The sequence below is a fragment of the Pseudorca crassidens genome, chromosome 10 (assembly GCF_039906515.1).
Source record: "Pseudorca crassidens isolate mPseCra1 chromosome 10, mPseCra1.hap1, whole genome shotgun sequence".
NCBI classification, from domain to species: Eukaryota; Metazoa; Chordata; class Mammalia; order Artiodactyla; family Delphinidae; genus Pseudorca; species Pseudorca crassidens.
This window is the reverse complement of record NC_090305.1, coordinates 91,968,844-91,981,312: the sequence shown is the minus strand read 5'-3', so window position 1 is coordinate 91,981,312 and position 12,469 is coordinate 91,968,844. Positions and strand designations below refer to the sequence as shown.

General features: G+C 38.3%; 1 protein-coding gene and 1 non-coding gene across 12 annotated transcripts in view; one reads left to right on the top strand and one right to left on the bottom strand.

The window, feature by feature from the left end:
* Window positions 1-12,469, bottom strand: part of CHL1 (cell adhesion molecule L1 like) — a 197,039-nt gene that overhangs the window by 114,892 nt on the left and 69,678 nt on the right. The window lies entirely within an intron of this gene.
* Window positions 1,896-1,998, top strand: LOC137233233 (U6 spliceosomal RNA). Its single transcript, XR_010947392.1, has one exon. It is a non-coding gene; the product is annotated as a U6 spliceosomal RNA (small nuclear RNA).

Sequence of the window (12,469 nt, the reverse complement as noted above, 5' to 3'; positions counted from 1 at the left end):
GGAACAGTTTCTAAAAATTTCCATACAAATATTCCAGTGTTGTTCACATGTACAGATAAGTCAATATGCCAGCAAACGATCACCTCTTTACACTCCTAACATAAACCTTGTGTGAATAAGACATACGTCAACATGACTGAATAATTCATTCACATCCTTGCTTTGCTGTCCTCGTACTACTCAGGGCTCACATTAAATGTCACCTCAGACAGTCCTTCTTAGTTCACTAATCTAATGTTACCCATCACCCCCTCACAACCTCCTGCTTTATTATTAACAGAATACTTATCAGCGATAACTTTTATTTAGGCGTTTGTTTTTTTTTTCCCCCTGGTTCTAACCAAGGCCAGTAAACAGCATAAGAACAGAGACTTATATTTCACAAATCATTCCCACTACCTAGCAAAGTACTTGCCACATAAGAAGTATACAATAGGGCTTCCCTGGTGGTGCAGTGGTTGAGAGTCCGCCTGCCGATGCAGGAGACACAGGTTCGTGCCCCGGTCCGGGAAGATCCCACATGCCGCGGAGCGGCTGGGCTCGTGAGCCATGGCCGCTGAGCCTGCGCGTCCGGAGCCTGTGCTCCACAACGGGAGAGGCCACAACAGTGAGAGGCCCGCGTACCGCAAAAAAAAAAAAAAAAGTACACAATAAATGCTTGTTGAATGATATGTGAGTGGATGAATCAATGTGTGAGAATGGAAACCTGAGAAACACATATGGAAATACATTCATTCATCCGATAAATACCCCATCTTTAGGCATCATGTAATACTGATTTTTAAGAACTTGCATATTATGATGAAAGAAGAAAACATGTCTTTTATACCAGTGGTTCTCAGTTGAGTGCAGAGGGGAAGGACATTTCACAATATCTGAAGATGTTTTTACTTATCACAACTGGCAGGGTAATACTGGCATCTACTGGGAGGCCAGGGATGCTGATGCTAAGCGTTCAACACTGTGTAAGATAGCCCCCTACAAAACAGAAGTACCCAGCCCCAAACTTTAAGAGTACTGATGCTTTATACTATTCTCTATTCCTCATAAGAATTTAACTTAACACATATTTATTAGGCAACTACCATATGCTAGTATCAAATTGAATTTCTGTGAAGAAAAAAAGACATGCTGTAGATGGATTACAAACAGATTGACTAATAGATAGTTGACTTGCTAGATGGAAAGATAGAGGGATATATGGCTGGATGCATGGGTACTTCATAGATAGATATATGCATATATAAACCAAACTACAGCAGTCACAACACTCCGTGTTGGACTAAAATAAACCATATTAGTGATTGCTAATTGCAGGACATTTATAGTCTTGCTATCATCTTCTTGTATCTCCATAGAACATGTTCTTTTTAACAATAAAATATTGGACTGCATAAAAAGATGCACATGAGTTTGGGGAGAGACTGTATGGTCATTCTGGCATTATTGCTAATGATATTTGTGAACAGATTGGCCGTAAGTGAGAACCGATCACCAGTTTTTAGTTAGGTGCCCCATGAAGTAAATATAATGTCTTCTTCAAATGAAAGGCATGTGTCTCTTTCCCAAAAACAAGCATCACTGTGACAAGTGAGAAATGTATTAACTATGTAGATGGAATGCTTCTGCATATGATTCGGTAGCAAACTGGAATCTAGGCAAAGACTTTGAGCAGAGGCTTTTCAAAAACAGATGCTCCAATAGTGGGGATTATACTTAGATCACTGGATAGAAAAGAAAAATTGTATTTCCTTGGAGGTCCTACATTTTACATAGCATGGCCCATAAATCAGGTTATGAGTAGCAAAGGCAGGATTTATAAAAAGATAGGGAGTAGAGGTAGCTTCCTCCAAGTCTTCCTCATTTCCACTATAGTATGGAGGGACCCATAGTGTATGCTTTGGAAGCTCATATATTAAAACTGAAATGATACGGAGAAGATTACCATGGCCCCTTTTTAAGGATGACATGTAAACTTACGAGGTCTTCCACATTTATCAGTGGGATGACATATTCAAAGTGCTGATGATCAACCAAAAATTCTAAGTCCCTCAAGACAATTCTTCAAAATTAAGGAGAAATTAAGACATTCCCAGGTCAACAAAAACTTAATTTGATGCTACCATATCTGTCCCACAAGAAATATTAATGTGACTCCTTCAAGCTGAAATGAAAGGGCACTAGATGTTAAGTTGAATTTACACAGGGGAATAAAAAGCACCAGTAAAGGAAAATATATGACACTGTATATGTATTTTTTTTTTTTTTTTTTTTTTTTTGCAGTACACAGGCCTCTCACTGTTGTGGCCTCTCCCATTGCGGAGCACAGGCTCTGGACGCGTAGGCTCTGTGGCCGTGGCTCACGGGCCCAGCCGCTCCGCGGCACGTGGGATCTTCCCGGACCGGGGCACGAACCCATGTCCCCTGCATCGGCAGACGGACTCTCAACCACTGTGCCACCAGGGAAGCCCTATATGTATTTCTTATAGCTCTTTTTTCCTCCTGATTAAAAGATAATGACATGAAGCAATAATTATAAAACTGTATTGATGAGTTTACATTGTATAAAGATGTGATTTGTATGACAGTAACAGCACAAAGCAGAGAGGAGATAACAGGAATATACTGGGGCAAAAGTTCTGTATACTACTATTTAGTATTAATCTGATACATTGTTTTAGGTCAGACTAATTGTAATCCTCAGGGCAACCATTAAGAAAATAAAATTTTAAATACAGAAAAAGAAGCAACAAAGGAAGTAAAATGATACACTAGCAATTATTTAACACAAAAGAAGGTACTAAGGGAGGAGTAGAAAAACAAAAAAATTGACAGAAAAGATAGCAAAATGCTAGATGTCAATTCTACTGTATCAATAATTACATTAAATGTAAATGGATTCAACACTCTAATTTGAAAGCAGAGCTTAAAGAAAATTTTCCAGCCAGATGCTGTTCAGAAGTGAAAAACTTCTGATTCAAAAATGTTTATAGGCTGAAAGTAAAAGGAAGAAAAAGTAACCGAAACAGATCTTGGGTGGCTATACTACCATTAGACAAAACAGACTTTAAGAAAAACATTGTTACTAAAGACAAAGAGGGACATTCTTTAAAATGCTAGTAAGTCAACCCATCAGAAGATATAACAATTATAAACTAAGTGTACCTTAAAACAGAGTCCAAATACACAAGATTAAAAATGGACAGAAATGAAAGGAGAAATAGACAATTCAACGATAATAGTTGGAAATTTCAATACTTCACTTTCAATAATGGATAAAATACCTAGGCAGAAGATCAACAAGGAAACTGAAGATCCAGAAGTTTCCATGGGCTTTTGTGGGAGGACACAGGAAGAGCTGAATAGAAAACCACAGAGACACTATACCAGGATGGAGTAAACCTGTATTAGTATGAGTTCTCCAGAGAAAAAGAACCAACAGGATATGTATATACGCATATAGATGTAAATACAGATATACAGGGATTTATTTTGAGAAACTGGCTCACACAGTAGTGGGGTTTCTTAAATCCCATTTGTGCAGAGTAAGCTAAGAGGCTGGAGACTCAGGAATGAGTTGCAGTTTGAGCCCACAGGCCGTCTGCTGGCAGACTTCCTTCTTGCCATCAGGCAAGGTCTGTTCTATAAAAGCCGTCAACTGATTGCATGAGGCCCACCCACACCACAGAGGTCAATCTGCTTAATGTTCACCAATTTAAATGTTAATCGCATCCAAAAAAATACCTTCACAGAAACACCTAGAATAATGTGTGACCAAATATCTGGGCACTGTGGCTTAGCCAATTTGACACATAAAATTAACCATTGCAGGCTCCAGTGATGAGTTGGACAGATGATATGGCTAAGACTCAGAGAGGCCTAGCACCACGTATGGCTGTTAGCACAACTGAAGTCATCTTGGGCGCTTACATTTTCTCCTGTGCTTCCTCTCACCCTACCCAGGACTGTACTGGGCAGTAAATCACTTCTGTTACAAAGGGCTTTGTAGTTAATAGGTATCATTTAATAATCATTAGGACCAGATGGCCTCAATGCTCTGTTAGTCCCGTTAGTCCCCAAACTATGATGACAACTTGTACTGACTATTCCCCCCAGCCACAAAATTACTGATAGCTACCCATTCATAAATCTTGACTTACGAATTCACGTCCTGTTTCCAAGCACCTATCCCTATGCCCTAGGTTAACTATAAAATTATCCCAATGGCCCACTGGCAGTGTGGAATGCAGCTGCAAATGCTTCCAGATCTGTGTCTGCCCAATCCCACCCTGTGAGTAAATTACCCTGCCTCATTTTTCAGTCTCATGATGCGTGTCCAGTTTGGTGGGCACTTTTTGTTCCCCCTGTCCTCCAACACACCACTTAACAAAACTTGAGGTGGAGAATCAAAACCAGAGGATTTCTGGGCCCTGGTAGTGCAAAAGAACCAGCAGAATCACAATTTTGCCAGCCTCATAATTTACAACAGCCTGGGGTGCTGGTCATGACTGGGTGACTTAGACATTAAATGCTAACCGCAGGGCATGATGGTGAGAGCAAGAAGGGAATCAGAAGATAGCACGGGCCTGATCACTTGGCTATGAGCCCCTTTCTATGCACCCATGGAGTCATGTAAATTCCCAGGCTCTTTGGCAATTTCTTGGGGAGTAGAAGTCTAAAAAGGAATATCTGAAGCACTGAACAATTGCTAAGGAGACTAAGTTACTCAAAACGGTTAAGGTTTTACAACCTGAACACTACTGAAATTTTGGACTAGATAATTCTTTGCTTTGGAGAGATATCCTGCGCATTGTAGAACGTGTAGGAGCATCACTGACCTCTACCCATGAGAGACCAGTAGCACCCTTTCCTTTCCCAAGTTGTGACAATCAACAATCTCTCCAGACATTGTCAGATACTCCCTGAGGGGCAAAATCACTCCAGATGAGAACCACTAGGTTAGAGAATGTGATATTCTTAATTGGAAAATTCTCTAGCCAAGAGTTTTACATATTGTGTGTGTATGTGTGTATATACATCCGTATGTGTGTGCACACGTTTGTATGTGGGTGTGTATGAGTGACAGGGAGGACGGGCACTTACTATTAGTTAACTCCTAAAACCAGGGAGGAAAAAGATTGCCATCTATAACCCATGAGAGAAGAATATGTATTAAACTACCCAGCTAACCAACACACCAAAGTTCTTGTAGTTCAACTCTTTACCCTTCACTGATCCCTCATAGGAAAAGTCATTTAGTTGATTATAGTCGAGGTGACAGTTTCCATCACCCCAACTCTCGCCTCTTGTGCCATTCTTGAATGCTTGCCTTTAGACAGCTTCAGGCTCTCTTTCTCAGATCCTGTTCGCATGTAGTAAATATACCAGAAGGAGTTCTGAACCAGCTTTACCAGTAATGAAAATATTTCAGCATTTTAATTCTTATCTAACTTATTTTGTAGGTCCTTCAGTTTGCCATTAATGATAAAATGATTTGCCACAGATTATTTTCTTCTTTTAAGAAGAAAATTATTTTCTTTTTTCAAGAAGACTGAGTTTCAATTTTCTTGACAAATTTTGCTAGAAAAAGGTTTATATACCATCCATGTCAACACAACAGTCTCTTGAAAAACCCCTGCAAAATCTCCCATTCTTTTAAGTACAAATTGTCATCACTGTTGCTGAAATTAAGTCTTAGTCTATCAATAACATTTTAAAATCTATTTTAAAATTTTATCTTAATTCTGACTTAGCAAAGATATTCCATAGAGCACCAGTATAGACCTCTTTTTTATTTATTTCTCTCTTTTTTTGTCTAGTGGAAATCTGATTTTATCCCAACATAAGCATAGTCAGCAGTTTAGAAAAAACACTGGACAATGTGAAATAAAGGACTATATTTTTATGCAGTGGTTTTATACTCAGTAGGAAAAAAAACCCAGTAGGAAAAAAAAGGCATTAACACATTTTCAAGGGACTTCGCAAGTACAATTTTTTCCCTTGGCTCAGCATTTCATTTTTACAGGATCTATTAATCAAGTCTAAGCAGCCTTTAAATCCCCAGTCCCTACTTCAGGTTGTTTCACAACTGCTGCCCTCTTCTCCCTTTGTCTCTAGTACTATCTTCCTCTTTCTCTATTGTTTTAACTCAGCTCTTTGCTCTACTCCTTCAATCAACCCCATCTACCATCCTTTGAGAACAGCAGCCATCAATTTCCAAAACCATACAAGGACTAACGTTTATACTTTTGAAGGGAATTCACTGAATAATAAAGATCATTTAAGAAATGCCAGGAAAAATTGATCACTCCAGAACTTAGAGCAACCAGTCCAGACTGGAGAGAGAAAAAAAGGAAAAAGACGACAAATTCATCTTTGTTATTTATTGTATTTGAATATTAAAACCCACAGAATCTAAGACGTATTTAACTTAATTGAGAAGAGACCAGCTATAGAAAATAGCTCCCCCTTAATTACAGTAAAACTTTTAAGAAGCTAAAGGTATGTAAAAAGATGTATAAGATTAAAAAAATAGTACAGCAATAAAAGGAACCATGTATCTCCTTCACTAGGAAATTGTTAGACCAAAATGTTTTCACTATTTCACTAAAGTGGAAAGCCAAGTAAGTGGTTGGCTATTTTCTTGTCTGTCCTTATCCTTAAAAGTAACTGAAAAATTCCCAAGTACCTAAAGGCTAAACATCATTAATCTATTTTTCTCAGATACCTGTCATAATTCTGAATGTTGTTATTCTATAGGTGCATTTTATTCATGTCCCCATAAAAATACTAAGATCTGGGCATGAGAAATACAGAGAAATCAGAGCAATCCCAACTTGATTGAAACCATTTAAAAGCCAAGGGCAAATCCAAGCTTCCTGTTTTTTTCTTCCACAACAAGACTCAAAATAATGCCATTTCTTGCTTTGTTCCTATCCTTGATAGAGTTCAGATACTAAAACATTACTTCCTGTCTGAGATTTGCAGACTGCCATTCATAACATCATAAAATATCACTTTTATTGAGTAACTCTGTGTGTACCTCTGCAAGGAAACAGTCTCTTCCTTAGGTCCAATATCCCAAATCTACCATTATGCTTCTTGAAGTGACAGAAAACTGCTTTCAAATACAATTTCTACCCTGCCTTTTTATAGATACTGTAAAAAAAAAAAAAAAAAAAAAAAAGCAGCAAAGCAAAGGGGAAAACAGGTTAATTTTATGCCAATCACGAAACCTGGTGACAGGTGCTGCCATATGTTGCGACAAGATCTCTTGACCATGGGTCATCGCTTTGAAAGCAACTAGAGAATGTCTTGCAGTACTGTGACACAGAGAAAGGCCCCCTGGGATCTCATGCAAAGAGAGGGGTATGAAATTAACTCGTGGCATCATGGTATTTTCCAAACATGACAGCTCCCAGGTCAGTAGCCAGTTAAGCACAGTGGGGATTGTGGGCGGGGGTGGGGGGGGGAACTTTGGCATCTAGTAAACGATTTCAGTGGAGTCTCTGGTGAGACCTAAGAAAAAACCATCCCCAGAGAGATGTCTAGAAAGGTTAAAATCATAGAAGGCAGTGGGCAAATATCAATACATTAAGTTAAGCTAAGTAACTCTGTTTTGGACAGTCTCCTAATTTTACTTTGCTTCCTGGACCAGTTTCCACAGAGAAGACGAATAAAGTATTCAGTATGATGATTTTGAAGAGCTCTTTGTTTCTTCCCTGAATTAGAACAAGAGTTTCAGTCATGAGTTGAGGAAGTACTGAAGCAACCACGCTTCCTCCCAACACACACACAAGCGTGCACACGAATGCGCGCACGTGCACACACACACACACACACAAATTCCCAAACCGGAACTTTCACAACTGTGTTACATGCGCAAATGTAAAATCTCATTATGGAAAATAAAGATGTTAAAAGAGCAAAGCAAAACACTTGCATCATATAATAAATGCATCTGTCGCAGGCTTACTTTACTGACTTCTGAGTTAATTCCCTTTCCTACACCATTTCCAAATGTCACGTCAAAGGTAATAGGTGGAAATGGGCAAATACAGAGTAGGAAAAATAAGCAAGTTTAGCATCTAGAAATATAGCCACCTAAACCAGGTATTTATTTTCTTTGAATTCCTAGTATAAAAACAAGACTTTTGCACAATTTTCATAGTATGTTTTAAGAGAAACAAATCATAAGCACAGTGATTGTAGTTTGAAATGCAAGCAATTTTTGGTCCTGAAAGCATAAAAGTTACATAGGAATCTGAATGTGGTAGGGAGCGAGAAATTACATGGGATTGAATGCTATGTTCTTCTGTCAACAGGCAAATTAAGTGTATTAATGTTATGTGTGTATACAAAGAGAGACTATTAAACTCTAGTTTCACAGTCTGGGCACTAGTTACTAATGCCTAGTTCTTTATTTTACTTTTTTAAATACAAACTTTCCTCAGAATGACTTTATGATCCTAGTATGTGGACCTTACCATTTAATTCTAGGACTGGGAATACCTTAATTATCAAATAATATCCTTCAATTTCCAAGCAGTTGTTTAACACATTTTAAGACCAGTAAGCATTCAGCATATTATAAATGATTTCCTGGAATGACTATATATGTAACCCAAACTATATAAGACATACTATGTGCCACGCACTGTTCTAAGAACTTTATAAGTAATTCACTGAATCGTAATAGAACAATCCTCTGAGGTACGTACTATAATTATCTCTAACGTTCAGATGAGATAACACGAAAGCAGAGAAGACAAGCCATTTAAAACACATCTACAGCTAATATGTGGACTACTCTACAACTGAACCAGAATCCAGGCTCTTAACCTCCATGTCATGATGCCATGAAAGTCCTTTCCAGATCAGGGCTCAACAACCTTTCCAGTCATGACGTTTTCCCTGGGACTTAAGTTCTTTTTGTTATCGCCATTTAAATTTCATGGACTAAGAGAATGGAGTCACTGAATTGCGTTAGTTGTAACTACACCACCAGCGTGATAAAACACCAACTTTCTTTCAAGCAGGTTAAATTCTTCTGCATCCCCAGCCCACCATCGCCCCCGCAAAGTCTCCAAAGCAACACTCTAACAGCCTTAATGTTTTAACGACTCCAGCCTTCAGAACAAGATGATTCATTCAACATATTTTATTGAGTAACAACAATGTATATACATTATATATATTATATGCATTAAATAGAGTAGTGAATTAAACAGACATGATCTTTACCTTTCACATTTTATTTTGGTGAGGAAAATATATATTCATTGTCATGATTACTTTTATAACATAAGATTTATTTTTAAAAGAATGGTATAAATAGGTGACTTATTTGAACTTCGAAGTCCAGTAGGTCTTCAACTCTAACTCCTCTGATTACTAGGTTTTAGAACTTGAATTACTTTCTTAACCTTTCAAATTCACAGTTTTTTCAACTATAAAAAGGGAGTAATAGTGCTTTAAAGATGAAATGAGATTTAGTATAAAATGCTTGGCATTTTATAGAAAATTAGAAAATTGCTTGGCACATATATATATATATTCAATTAATAGTATCTTTACATCATTGCTAATAATGTTTAAATTTTACACATGCATCCTTTTATGTAAGTTTATCTTTACACAAGTGTTCTTTTCAGACTAAGAACTATCCTTTTGAATAGTAGTAATGGCCTTTTTTCAATTTCAGGAAATAAAGATTTCTCATGATAAAACAGTAAGTTTATTCAATTCCCCATTCAACGGTCTTATGAATACATAAACAATTAGACTACTGGAAAAAAGGCAACACACCTGGTCTCTAGGCGTCCACTGTTCCCTGTCCATGACACCACGCAAACCATCTGTTGGCTTTTTCTGCAGCAAAATACTGAATATTTCACTACACTAATTGACAAAATTGTGTCATTCTACATGGCAACTAAAACAATTCATAACATACGTTTTTTGTCATAGACATGAAGCAAACCTGGACCCACTCTTGCCATCAATACACATAAACAGAAATAAGAATGTAATATTGTGGAAGTTAAAAGCACTCACAAATAACTGGAAAGCAAGTAGGATATTTGCTTTTGTTCTGCAATGATAGATTTATATTTTCAATCGGACAATGGAAATCTGACCAATGAATAGTAAGTTTAAAAAACAAATTAGGGCTTCCCTGGTGGTGCAGTGGTTAAGAATCCGCCTGCCAATGCAAGGGACACGGGTTCGAGCCCTGGTCCGGGAAGATCCCACATGCCGCGGAGCAACTAAGCCCGTGTGCCACAACTACTGAGCCTGCGCTCTAGAGGCCGTAGGCCACAACTACTGAGCCCACATGCCACAACTACTGAAGCCCACATGCCTAAAGCCCATGCTCCACAACAAGGAAAGCCACTGCAATGACAAGGCCGTGCTCTGCAGCGAAGAATAGCCCCCACTCGCTGCAACTAGAAGAAGCCCGCACACAGCAACCAAGACCCAACGCAGCCAAAAATAAATAAATAAATTTTTTAAAAACCAAATTATTTTAAGATAGCAAAATACATTCTTAGGATATTAGTATGATACTACATAATGAGTCATGCAGTGAGCGAGAGCCTGGCCCAGCCCCACGAGCCAACAGCTAAGTAAACTTGGGCCATCACTGATCCTGCCTGCCCTCCCCCAATCTAAGGGGTAGTTTCATTATTAGCAAATGGGTAGAATAATCCCAACCAGCACCTACTGTGTCCACAGTGCCATGTTAGGCACTGAAGGTACAGTGGTGAGCGAGACCAGCCTGGAGCCTGTGTTGACAGGATATACTATCTAAGTTGCTTAGTCAGAAAAGGAAGGTACTTCTTCTCGTAAAATGCTGAGGCTAAGTTATATGGTCCACTAGAAAGACACAAGATGCTACAAGGATCACAGCGGTTTATACAGAAAACTTAAGAAATTAAATATCAGTATTTCTTGCACATTAGCAACTGGGTAAGTCCTCATATAAATGAAAGAAACACAGAAAAATTGGGCATTGACTGAGGCAAGATATACCTGTACTTCCCCAACTGGAGGTAAAATTTTTTTCAATTACAGGTGGCTTAGATACTCCTGAAAATGGCCAAAAATATCCTATTTAAAATTTGAAAACCACAGTAGTGGAATCTAAAACCAACTAATGTGCTGTTTCCAGTGAAAGGGAGCTATTGGTAGCATATGTGTCAGCCTATCTCACACTCAGGTTAAAAAAATAAATAAACCAAACAATGATTTCAACAGAAAGTTCTACCACAGTATCTGGGTTTAGAAGCTCGTGGGTTGGTGAACTTGAAAATCAGTTCTTTCCTCATTTAACTCATTTGAATAGTGGGTATATTTATTCTGCTTATCTAAAGACAGCTTTAGTTGGCTTAATAGTTTTGAATGTTAATTTGAGCATGGTTTCACCTAGGCAAACTCATTTATATTGGAATAGTGATGTATACGAATAGTACCCAAAATGTATGCGTGTGTGCACAGTGCTTCACAGGGATCAGAAATTCCATGTGAGACAGTACTCTGTCCAGACTTGCTCTTTCCAAAATGGTAGCCATTAGCCACATATACTAGTTACATTTACATTAATTAATTTTAATTTTAATTAAAATGAAACAGAATTAACAATTTAATTTCTCAGTCAGTCACACTTCAAGTGCTCAACAACCACATGTGACTTCAGGTTACCATGTCGGACCAGGCAGATACAGAACACTTCTATCACTGAAGAAAGTTCTATGGGGCAGAGCTGGTGTGGACATTCGTTTATTTTCATTCATACATTCATTCGTACTCATTTTGGGTTCTTTGCACCACAAATATTAAGTACCTACCATGTGTCCAGCCAAGGGCTAAGCCCTGAGACACAATGGTAAGCAAATATATTGTTCCAATTACCACGGAGCTTACATTCCTATGGGGTAAATAGACATTAACTGAATAATCACACAAATAAAGATAAAACTGAAAATATGGTAAGTGCAAAGAAGGAGATGGAAGAGGTGCTATTTTAGAGTGAGGAGATCCATCTACCCAGCAAAGATGACTCTGAAGTGACAAGTGACTTGAGCTAAGGTAGGATGTCCAGGAGCTAGCTGGGCAAAGAGGCAAGAGAGTGTAGTGGGCACAGATACATGAGCATGTGCAAAGCTCTACGGTCAGGCGGGCCTGGAGAAAATGAGGAAGGTAAAGGTCAGTGGATGGGAGTATGTGAAGAGAGGGGGGATGTGTTCACAGTTCAGTCTGCAAGTTACTTAGGTTTGTATTACTGAAGCTTTGTAAACCATGTAAAGAGCTTGTCTTTACCCAAGGTAATAGAAATTAATTTTAAGGCACGCCAAGTAATGTCAAGCAGAAGGATGGTATGATTAGCTTTGTATTTCAGAAAGAATCTCTATGTAGAGTATGAGGAACTACCATATGGGCAAGAGTATATAAGAACAGTTAGGAGACA